Raw genomic sequence first — 8,370 nt, 5'->3', positions numbered from 1 at the left:
GACATCATTTTTAAATTAGAGGTTTCTGCCCTGATTCTGACCTACACTTTTTAAAAGCAGTTTAGATATATGTCTCCCCTTTCCTTCACAGAACTCCTTCCATCACCTGGAAGAATTATGTATTCCAAGCCCTGGAGTGTTCTACAAAGTCCTTAATTTCTTCCTCACCTGTTTTGACACAATTTTTTTTTTTACTACTAGAATTGAGTTCTTTCTCTAAGGAAATGTTTAAGCTTATTACTGCTTGGCTTCTGATTTTTTCACCAGTTATGAAGGGTAAGAAGAGAATTCATTATGGGTTTTAGGTGGGGGACAGGAAAGAGAGTGGGGGAAAAGAGAGATCATATGAATTCATCAAATCCCACCTGCTTCTTGCTTGCTTGAGAAAATCTCAAAACTTTTGTACTAATTCTCAGGGACTGTGTTGATGAAATTTATGCCACCCACAGTTACATTTGTGTTAGTTCTGTTTCTTATTTACCTTTTAACTGAGGCATAGAAAAGTCCAAATGACTTATCTAGAGTCATAGTATTAAGGGGCAGAACCAGAAAGCAAATTATATCAGCATGGAAAGGAAAAGAAAGAAAGGTCACTATAAATTCATTGGTAAAAAGGAGCTTATAAAATGACAGGGGATTTTTTGGTTTTCTTTTTCTCTTTACATATAAAATGATGGTTTTTAGAAGATTTTATTTATTTATTCATGAGAGACGCACACACACACGCACACACACAGAGAGAAAGAGAGAGAGAGAGACATAGGCAGAGGGAGAAGCAGGCTCCATGTAGGGACCCCAATGTAGGGCTCAATCCCAGATCCCAGGATCATGCCCTGAGCCAAAGGCAAGCACTCAACCACTGAGCCACCCAGGCATCCCAGTTACCATCATTTTAATAGGAGGTAAAAAAAAAAGGAGGCAACCCAGATTGTTTTTTCCAATCATTTAGCTACTTGGATGGTAACCTTTGTAAAATGTATGTACTTGTGGGTCTTCTTAAGGTATGTTAACTATTCTTGATGACTCAAGATAAACCAATTATTGAACTGGATTTTTAACAGATGATGCCTCTAGAGAATATTAAAGAAAATAAGCCTGTTGGTCTGTGTATTAATGTCCTCAAAGTGGTGTGTACTGGTTTAGTACACTCCAACGGGGTGGAGATTTAGGTCTCTTTTGTTCAATAATATAGTTCAAACACCTAGACCAATACCCAGCATCTCAGTAAACATTTGTTTAGTGATTTAATAAATGGATGAGTGTTTTACTTCCTAATCATTCTGTCTCCTCATTTTTTTCTTGGGTCATTTGTTGTCATCATTCCCTTTGTCCTTAATTTGCTATTTCTAATCTGTTGTGGGTTGAGAAACTTAAAAAGAAATGATATAAATAGATAAGAGAATTTATAAGGTAACTCAATAAAACTTTTAGAACTTTCTGCAATGGTGGAAATTTCTCTGTGTACTATTTACTTCGAGGCGACTAATTAACGGCTAGTTCAGCTAAGGAACTGTATTTCAAGATGTATCCCATTGTAATTAAATTAAATTAAATTAAATTAAAATAGCTATGTGTGGCTAATGGCTACTGAACTAGATAGCACAACTTTTTAACAAGGTGCTGAATTAGAGTCGATAAGGACTTGTCTGAAGCCCAGGGGATAGAGGTTTTGAAAACTCAGCAGCCTTAATTTTCTCTTTTAATTTACTTCTGCCCTGTTCTAAATGAATAATGAAGCCACTCAAAGGCTCTCCAGCAGACCTAGACATGGCAGTGGAGTTAGACAGTGATTTGGTTCAAGGAGGACATTTCAGCGTTAGTGAAAATGCTAAGGGCAAAGATGGCCAACCGTAAGCAGCCGGAAATCTCTGTCAGAGGTGTTCCTGGGGCCTGGTAAATCTAGAGAGAAAAACTGGTCTTTGCAGGGAGAAATCCTACACGTCTGAGCTCTTCCATCCTGGTCCTTCAGGGCAGGGATCAGGACAAGCAGAAGGTCCTGGGACACCCAGGACTAGTTCAGCAAGGGGTTGCCTCAAGCACAGAGCACATCCCTGGAGTTATTGCTAAGAGGCAGCTGCACGAGCAATGACAGCACACTGATGTAGGGTTTTGTTGGAGACAGGTAGGGGTGAGGGATTGATTTCTAGACTTGTTCACTATTTTTTCCAACACAGAGCTCTAAGCAACCAGAATTAGCATAAAAGCTCTTCTCTGTCCCTATCTGAGAGGCAAGTATCACTCTATTTCAGCTGGGAAGCTTAGGGTCTCTTATCTGACTGCATATGGAGCGTCTGTGTCCTGCAGGGATGATTTGGTGGCTTTCTGAGTAGGACAGAGACAGCTCTGCTGGAACACGTCCACCTCGGCATCTTTGTTAGATGGTGTTTGCTAGAACAAGAACAACCTCAGCAATTTAGACCTCAAAGATCCCACATCAAATTCAAGGTCGATTGTGTTCAGAAATGGCATCTACCTGTCTCTGTGCAGGGAGGGCAAGTCTCGTCACTGGATACTGATACACATGTATCTCTTTCCTGGTAAAGGATAACATTGCTTATATGCGACCTGCAGGTGCACATCACTGCCCTATACACCTACTCTCTCCCCAGTGAAAAGGTCTGTTTGGCCTCAACTACCCACACTGTTCTACCAGGTCCTATTTCATAATCAAATCCATGTAATGCTGTTTTTTACTTTATTTTTTGAAAGAGAGAGAGCATAAGCAGAGGGAGAGGGGCAGAGGGAAAGGGAGAGAGAGAATCTTAAGCAGGCTCTGCACTCAGGGCAGAGCCTGACCCTGAGATCATGACCTGAGCCAAAACCAAGAGTCAGGTGCTTAAACGGCTGAGCCACCCAGGGGCTCCTCTTTTGCTTTTATTTATTTTTTTCTCCTTTGCTTTTAAAATAAAGATATATCTGTATCTATGCATAGATATAGATAGGTGTGTATATGTGATATAATATAAAATAATAACTGATCATTACAAAAATATGGCAAATAAAATAAAAAATACATAAACAAAAGCATCCAAAGATCCCCATCCAAAGACAACCTCAGTTAACATGTTGTATTTCTACCTACTATTTCTCCCTGCACAGAGAGATATCCCCCTCTCAACCTAGTTCTAAGCATTTTATAATCAGTATCTTGGTTTTTGTTACATCATGGGCATTCCCTTATAATCACACGGACTGAACAAGCATCATTTGTAATGTTTGCAGAATGTTCTGTTAAGAGAAATTACCATATTCACTTAATCATTTCTCTCTTGAAAGACCTTCGTTTCCAAACACTGCCATCTTCTAAATTATGATAGCAAATAACTCTGTGCAAAGGCTTACCCCCTGCCATCACTCCAGTTAAGGGGTACCCTTCTTAGGCTAGAAGCATAGAAGAGGGATTTCTGAGTCCAGGGTCATGAAGGTAGAGAGCTAAGGTTCAGGGTGGACCAGCAAAGCCAAGTTCACGAATTGATAATCTTGAACTTATTGGTGTTGCCGCTCCCAAACACAAGACCTACAGCAACAGGAATGCCTGGGCATTTATTTACAAACCAGATTCCTGGCACCCACCTCAGACTTGTTGACTCAGGGCATCCTGGATTGAGCTTGAGCATCTGGATTTCTCACAGTCCATAGGAGACCGTTTAACAAGCTCTGCTTCTGAACACAAGACCTCCAGGTGGGAACACGTGTGCAAAACTGACTTCTGTTGCTTTTATTTTTTTTATTTTTATTTTTTTTTAATTTATTTTTTTTTTCTGTTGCTTTTAAAACTGCAGGCAATAGGCCTATTTCTGGGAGGGGGAGAAAACATCTCAAGACTGCAATCAGTTTGTTTCTTAGTTTCTTTTTGAAGTGTTTAGTTTAAAAAAAATTTTTTTTTAATCATCCCACATGAAGATATGGAAGTTGAAATGCCACTGATTAAAAACCCTGTCTTTACCTTACATGATCATTGAAAGTGAGCCCTTCCCCACGTGAAGTTTGATTCTTCTCAGTATTTGCCTTGCTGAGTCCATTTACAGTCCTGGTAGGATTCTGGAGTCTTATTTTCTCTGTACTGGAAGATAGTGAGAGGGTCTCATCAGTTCTAATTATAAACCTCAAAGACTTAACCAGAATTTTAGCAATGTAACATTACACTCCTGCCAAAGGAAAAGTGTTTAGGAACCACTGATAGGGTCCTCCAAGGAGGAAGAGTGAATCTGGCTCAAACCCAGGATGTGCAAGAACACTCAAAACTCTTTCCGGCTCCCTGAGACTGAGCATGCTCCCGTGGTGTTCCTTTTATTAGGAACAATGAATTCACACAAACCAAAATTGAGAAACAAAGACACAGACACCAACTCAAAAGCAGAGACCAATTTTGGAGTGTACTGGACTTCAGACCAAGCTGGGTGTGATCCCAGAGGCTGCCACCCAATGGGATTCCAGAGAAACATCTTGCCTCCCACATCTTGGCGCCGGGTCAAAACCTCTTTCTCAAAGGAGGCGCTGAAAAGGCGTCTGAGTATTAATTTGTCTGTTGTGAGAAGTTTTAGTGCTGCTATAAATCACTCCAGATCACAAACAGGGCTTCCGTGGAGGTGTCCCTAAGCTACTTGAACTTGGTAAGACCTGAAAAGAACAAACTTCCACCAAAGCCAGGAGGAGGAGGGGAGTCCGACCACAGGCTGCCTTTAATCACCTGATACGGATAAAAGGCAATGGCCCTGGTCCCACAGAGTCACCCAAAAAAGGGAAGCTGACACGTGTGGGGTCCTGGTGTTTGAGAGATTTTTCAGGAAGTGTTTCTCTAAAGCAGGATGTGTTGAGATTCCGAGGCTGTGGTTCAAAGTTCAAGGGGTCCAGGTCGGAAAAAAGGCAATATTCTGTGGTCTGTGAGAAGCTTCCTTTTAATATTAGACAAACAGTCAGCTGGATCCAGGTGGAAAAGGTATAAAGTTGAGATGGCCAATGCAAGTGGTGACCGGGCCAGGTCACGGATGTGACTTCAGGTAGTCTGAATATGAACTTTGAAGTTGCTTCACCCATGTCTTCAATAATATTCAGCTTGTGATGGCTTGGTACACCCAACCTCAGGTCCAATCTATAAGCACCCACAGATAACGAGAACAAAGGCAAGAGCTGGCTTTTGTGATATCACTCATTTTCTAACTTACTATGTTATTATGATGTACCTTCTCTCTCGTGTGCCAAAGAAAGGCCTGGAGAAATCCTAGACCTAACCACAGAAGATTCCTGGGGTGGTCCAGGAATCCGTGATGTTAACAAGCTCCCTTCTCCACCAAGTGATTCTGCTTTCAGTGGTTAAAGGACCTATTATGACCAAGACCCTCTCCCAGAGCCCCAAGCCTGGCCCCATTTAAGGCCCCTAAACGTAACACTTTTAGCCAAGGTTGAGCAACTCTAAGATAAGCTCTGTGCTCCTAGGGTGAAAAGGCCATGGTTTCTTGGCCCTTCTTTTGGAATGAATCACAGAAGGAGGACTTTGTATTTGTTCTTTGTGCATATAAGCCAATGACTCAATTCTGGCAGTGATGTTCTTGTAAAATAGCCCTTGCTGGGCCCCGTAGGCAAAAGACTTAGTCAAATGTGCTAATTCAGCTAGCTGACTATAGCTGACTCATCCTCAGACTGTCCCTTACAGATTGCATTATTGTTCCCAAATATTCATTCTCTCCTTCCCACTTCACTAGAGCTTCAGCTGAGTGATATGAGTCATCGAACATAAGTAATATTAGCAAGAAATAAATGTTTATTGTTTTAAGCCAATAAATTATTGGGGGTGTATGTTACTATAGCAAAAGCTGGCTAACACAGTCTGTTCCTTGACAGGTACAGGAATACAGGCCATTCTTCTACCCAACATAGTTCTTAGAGCATACTATGTGCTAGGCATTATCCGAGGATACATGTGCAAACCTTACAAATACAGAATCTGACCACACCCTACCATTCAGGTTTATCCCTTTTGCTATGGAAACAAATCACATCACTCTTCTAACTTAGAACCTTTCAATAGTGTTCCAGCTAACTCAGAATTAAAGCTCAAGTCCTGGGGCACTGGGGTGGCTCAGTTGGTTAAGCGTCTGCCTTCAGCTCAAGTCATGATCCCAGGGTCCTAGGATAGAGCCCCGCATTGAGCTCCCAGCTCGGTGAGGAGTCTGCTTCTCCCTCTCCCTCTGCCCTTCCTCCCCCTACTCCCACTGGTGCTCTCTCTCTCTCTCTCTCTCTCTCATTATCTTTCTCTCTCTCTCTCTCTCTCTCTCAAATAAATAAGTAAAATCTTTAATAATCATTTTTAAAAGCTCAAGTCCTTATGATCATGTGAAGGGCCCTGTAGAGTCTGGCTCTTGTCTCCTCTCTGACCTCCTTTTCTACTACTACCACTTGTTACCCACTACTCAGCTGCCCTGGCTTCTTGAATAAGAAGAATTCAAGAATAATTCCTTGAATTATTGTTCCTTGAATAAGCCAACTTAGAGCCCTTATTTATGCTATTCTTTCTTCCTTGATTCCTGTTCCCCAAGACACACCAGGCTTGCTCCCTTCATCCCATAAGCCTTTGCCTAAATGCCACCTCCTCATTGAAGCCGGCATTGACTACCCAATTTGGATTGCAACCCTCTCATTATTCCCCCTACACCCCTTCCCTGCTGTAATTCTCTCCATTGCACTTCTTACCAGTCTATATGGCAAATAATCTATACCAGCTGTTCTCAGAATATAGTGCTCAAACCCCTGAAGTTCTGCAAGCCCTCATATAAACTATTTTCATAATAATACTAAGATGTATTTGCCCTTTGTGCTGTGTTGGCATTTGTACTGATGGTACAAAAATTGTGGTGGGTAAACTGCTGGCATCTTCCCATGAATCAAGTCAGTGGCACCACACGAAGCCAGATTTTCTTCATATGCTTCAGCCAAAACTACATAACAACACACATTGAATGTAGATATGAGAATACAGCTGTCTTCTACTTTAGTTGGAAAATAAAGAGGTGTGCAAGAATGTAAAAACCATTACTCCTCTCTTAATTTTTGTTTGGGGAAAAATAGTAATTTTTCACTAAATAGATGTATTTTATACTAATGAGTAGATTGTTATTTTTAATGCTCATATATATTTTAAATTTCTCAATTTTAATTTCTAGTTGATTACCAGTAGCTATAACCTACCTAAACAGTTCTTTGGGGTCTTTAATAATTTTTAAGAACATACAGGGGTTCTGAGACCAAACATTTGAAAGCTGCTGCTATATATAACTTAGTAGTGATTTTTTTGTCTTCCTTTTCTAGAATGCAAACTACGTAAGACAGAACTTTTTGTGTGTCTTGTTCATTACTGAGTCTCCACTCCAGAAAAGTGCTAGCAATGGTAGGCACTCTAAAGATCCACTGAATGAATGAGGAAAGGAATGGATGACTGAATGCCTCCAACTACACCTTCCACTCATCAGGACCTGTCTGCCTGCCATCCTGAGGACATCCCTGAGGCATAGCCCACAAAACCTAGCTAAGGTCCCATACCCATCCATCTGCTCCAGGGCATTTGCCAACATCCTGCCCTCTCCAAACCAGACCATTTGCCTGCTCTCAACTCCCACTGCACTGACCTTCTGATGCATTCATCCCAGCCCTTAAGGCCACCACTCACCCTGTTTAAGTGTATTTCCTTTTCTCTCCACCAGACTATAATACCCTGGAGTAACATGTGTCATTATTCCTTAGTCTCTTCTTCAGCTCTAAACACAGGGCCTAGCACAGAATAAGTGCTTTTTAAAAAAATACAGTAGTCCCTGCTCAATCATGGGGGATACATTTCAAGACCCCAGTGGATGCCTGAAACCACGGATAGCATCGAATCTATATACATATTTTTTCCTATTCATATATACCTCCAATAAAGTTTAATTTATACATTAGGCACAGTAAAAGATTGACAACAGTAACTAATAACAAAATAGAATGATTGTAACGACATACTATAATAAAAGTCATGTGAATGTGGTCTCTCTCTCAAAATATCCTCTGGTATCTCATCTTTCTTCTTGTGATGATGTGCGATGATAAATGCCCACATGACAAAAGGACGTGACAGGAGCGACATGGACGTTGTGACACAGTATTAGGCTGCTATTGACCTTTTGGCCATACATCAGAAGGAAGTTCATCTATCTTTGGACCTCTAGTAACCAAAACCATGGGAAGTAGAGCCATAGATAAAGGGGACTATTTTACATGCTTTTAAAATAAGTGAATGATATACAAAATAAACTTCTATGAATAAACATGAATAGAGTATAAAAACACACATTCAGAAGAATTATCTCCAGCAACCAATTAAAACCTTTCTCCAGTGAC

This window comes from Canis lupus, chromosome 12 (assembly GCF_011100685.1).
Source record: "Canis lupus familiaris isolate Mischka breed German Shepherd chromosome 12, alternate assembly UU_Cfam_GSD_1.0, whole genome shotgun sequence".
Classification (NCBI taxonomy): domain Eukaryota; kingdom Metazoa; phylum Chordata; class Mammalia; order Carnivora; family Canidae; genus Canis; species Canis lupus.
Note: the sequence above shows the minus strand (reverse complement) of the source record.